We start from the raw sequence: 4688 nt of genomic DNA on the forward strand, positions 1-4688 counted from the left end.
AAATCATATTTGTTAAAAAAACTTAGTTTGAATAGTATGAAATATAATTTGTGTTACCACTTTATTCATATTTGTTGAAAAAACTTAGTTTGAATAGTATAACATATAATTTGTGTTACCACTTTATTCATATTTGATGAGAAAACTTAGTTTGAATATTATGGCATATAATGTGTGTTACGAGTTACGTGGGTTCCAATTTTAGAGACACACCCTGACATCGATTCCACTAAATTGTTAAAAAAAATTACTCAAGTTTACAATTTTCATATGAAAATAGTAGCATTTCATCATACTATTACAATAGCATTGTCAAATTTTTATATATTTTTATTCTAATTAATGGGAATTGGGTAACCATACCATAATTTTATTCATATTTATTAACGAGAATTTAGTAACCATGTCATAATCATAACTTTATTCATGTTTGTTGAAAAAACTTAGTTTTGAATAGCATGGCATATAATTTTGTTACCACTTTTTATTCATATTTGTTGAAAAAACTTAGTTTGAATAATTTGGGTTACCAGTTACATAGGTGCCATTGGCATATAATTTGTGTTACCAGTTACACGGGGCCAATTTTTAAAGACACACCCTCATATAATTTGTGTTACCAGTTACACGGGGCCAATTTTTAAAGACACACCCTCAACTAGCTTCGTTAGTGACATGGATTCCACTAAATTGTTTAAACAACTTTACTAGGTTTACAATTTATTAAAAATTGTCCAGCGAGAGATCTGATTATCACATGATTTTATTGACTACATTATTTTATTGACCGAAGAATGTCCACATTTTAAATCCGGAAAAACAATCCATCATCAAAGCCCCTAAAGTTGCAAAACATCTACGTTACGTAATAAACACCAAGAATAATAAACACAGAATAATCTGACCTCTCAGACTAATAAGAACCACCCTTTTACTACCGGATTAAATTGATACTTATATCCAGGAATTTTGTATCCGGATGATGGATCAACTCCTGGAACCGAAACGCAGACACTCCTACATTCATTTCCAGACTGTAAACATGAATCACATTGAAGCTGATCCCAGGATAGTTATGAAATCCGAAAAAAATATGAGAATTCATTACATGGATTTGTTAATGTGTGTGTTTATTGATTTGTGTGTTTAAAATGGTGAGGGCAATAACTCTTAAATATTTAATAGATGGTTGAGATATTTTAACTAGAAATTGAAAAGGCCGTGAGATTGTAGTTTGGAAATGGAAACTCTTTGTGAATGGAGAAAATTTCTAAAGTTTTCAGGGCAATAATTCTTAAACATATAATAGATAGTTGGGATATTTTAGGTAGCAAATGTAAAGGATGTGGGATTGTAGTTTGGAAATGGAATGGAGAAAATTTCCAAGTTTTCAATTTCAGTTTTGTTGAGGAGGATTTAAAAAATTGAGATAACAAGGAAAGAAAAAATTTTAGTACTGATTTTGATTGAATTTTTTATAAAAATAATTGATTTTTTTAAATAGTTAGAGATAATAATTTGAGCATGAATCTTGAAGTTAGTAATTTTTTATAAAAACAATAAATTTTTTAAATATATTTATATTAAGAGGAATTTTATAAAAATAAGTTTGGAATGTTTATGTATTAATTACAAAAGGATTTTATATAAAATTTGAAAATAGAGAGAAATGTAATTGTTGAATTAAGGCTTCTGTGATCCATATCAAGTTTATTAAGAAGGGTTTTTGCCTAAAATCACATCATAATTCATTTGTCGACACGTTTAGAACCAACAAGTGTGGACAAGTTGATGTGAAAAATGAATTATGATGTGATTTTCATCGAAAACTCGTAGTTTTGAGTTTTGAATATTTAATTTTTAAATAAATATTAAATACAAAAGGACTTTATATAATATTTGAAAGTAGAGAGGGAAGTTTTTAGTTTTGAAAAGAAGAGAGATTTTGGAGATAACAAACAAGTCTGGTGACAGTTTTGGTTTGTAAATTGCAGTTTTAAAATTGTTTATATTGGGGTAGCATGATCTCCACAGTATTATGTTCATTCGGTCGAGGTTTCGAATCCTAAAAGGGGTCCATTATCAAGACCTTTTTAAAATATGAATGATAGTTTCTTGAGAGAAGAATTTTCCCACCAGAGTGTATATAAACATAAAAATTGCTTAAAATTATTAAAAATTATTCAAATTTCAAAATGAAAGAAAGAAAGTAACAAACCATTGTTATATAAAAAATGTATATATATTTAAATATTTAAGGAATATACTCTTGAATTTTGTTAGAATTGAAATTTTTTAATCTTATCTATCCTATCAAATTCGAATTCGAACTTGATAACTACAGATCCCAGTTGTATCCATTTTATTTTTCCATCTCTACTGGGCAATCTACCGACTCTCCACTTTTTTCCGCCCGTATTTAGTGGAGGGTTTACAGATATACGTTTTTCTTTCCAGCTTGTTCTATGCCGAACACTGAAGTACTCTATGCCATCGAGTCACAGCTCACCCGATGGGTAAAATTACTTTTATCTGGCCAGTGAAACGTCACTCGTACTATCGATTTTTCTTTACTACGAACATACCCCAACATTGCCTCATGTCGCCACTGAAACAACTAATCGAAATAAACGAGAGACAGAACAATTGGTTCGCTGGACGAGGGCGATTGTTCATGGCAGGTCTCTGATGGTTCAGTATTAGGGTTTCAGTCTCACATTCTTGGTCAGCATGTTTTTGCCATATTAGGCATATTTATATGGAGTGAGTTAATAAATTAATAAGCTTTTAAGAAAAAGTATGAATCCGAGCGAATATCTTTGAATGAGGAGACTGTTCAGGAAGAGTATCTGAGTCTCTGAATGAAATGACACAAAATCGTTTCTCCTCATTCATCTAAATTGTCAATGATCCGACAGTCCATCTGAACATGTACTGCGCGACTCTTTATCTGATGATTACGTCTCTTCCGATGGTATTGTCTTCTTTCTCAAAGCCACAGAAAGTGGTGTTGTTTTCTTTCTTAAATCCCCAGAAATAATGCATATACGCTACGACCAGTCATATTCTCTTGTTTATGAAAGGGTTGATTTTTTTATTTTTTAAAAATGATTCTTTAAGTCTGGGTCACACTAAGCTACTGTACAACTATATTGTGAGGTTTGATCACGGTTTTTTTAAGGAAATTTATCTTCAATTAGTTGTGATAGTGAGACTTGAAATATGAAAATCATGATATTGTTTTTTTTTTAAGCCTGAGAAATAATGCATATACGATTAAGACCAGTCATATTCTCTTGTTTATGAAAAGGTTGGGATTCATTAGGTTTGGGTCATACTAGACTAGGTTACTGTACAACTATTTTGTAAGGTTTAATCAGATTAAGACCAGTCATATTCTTTTGTTTATGAAAGGGTTGAATTTTTTTTAATGATTCATTAGGTTTGGGTCATACTAGACTAGGTTACTGTACTAATGATAGTGAGACTTGAAATATAAAAAATTCTAATTATTCTAAAATAGTTTTTTATTTTCTCAAACTCTAAAATTTATATAAATAATTTAAATTAACTCTGTTATCAGACTTATTAATTAAAATGACAAAATTAGAAAACCAAAAATAAACAAATGCAAAACAAAAAGATATTTCAAAATTTTATATAAAAAACCCTTTATTTTTCTCAGAATACAATTTCTTTTTTATTAAAACACCAACAAGTCTATATCTAATTAGCCTCTCTAAAACATATAGATTTTAATCTAAATATTTAATTGAAATGCTATTATAATAAATTATTCAATTTTATAGGTTACCTATGCATAGAAATTATAAATTAATGGCATAGCTATATATTTATATATACATACGCATGAGAACATTATATGGTAGAATGCATTCAGTGATGCAGACCACATGTACAAGAAATGAAACAAAAATAAAATTCGGAGTGATTCAGATTATAAGAGGTAACAAGTGTAGTAAAATCCGTAGTTGTTGCTAGTCGGGATGTTGCAAGCATGCTGAAAATTAGTTTTACAAAACCTCATTTCAATTTTCCTTTTGCATGATCTCTTATTTTATTTCAATATGTTTGATGTGATCCTAAAACACTGGATTTCTATTTATGGAATTTTGGATATGTTATTTATTTATTTTATTTCAATATGTTTGATTGAATCATAAAACATTGGATTTTTACTTATTGAATTTTGGATGAGTTATAATGATAAATAATTTTCACATTATTTTATTTTGTCTTACATTTGTTAAGATTTTTTCCAATCAAATTGTTTCATATGTTATTGATATTATATGTTTACTGATTATATTGTTTTGTTTAAGATTTCAAATTTTTCATGTTGATCAGGCTAAAGTTTTATGAGTATATCTTATCACATAGTTTTAATAGTCACTTCCAGGACTTGCACCAAGTAATTAGGACTTCCTAGGAAGTCACCCATTTCATATCGCTTCTGGCTCAAGCCCATTTAACTATGGAGTTTTCCACACAATCAAGCCCAAATTGACACTATGTGATTCATTTCACTAGTTTCAATCCCACTTCTTCACGCCTATGAGCATCACCCGATGCAATGAGTGCTAAGTGTACTATTCAAAAATCATGAGAAATTAGTCAGTTAGGACTACCTCTCATGGAAATAGTCATAGATGAATGACTTACTTAAA

Source organism: Pinus tabuliformis, chromosome 2_1 (assembly GCF_031772625.1).
Source record: "Pinus tabuliformis cultivar Carrire ecotype Pingquan chromosome 2_1, CPIR1, whole genome shotgun sequence".
NCBI lineage: Eukaryota > Viridiplantae > Streptophyta > Pinopsida > Pinales > Pinaceae > Pinus > Pinus tabuliformis.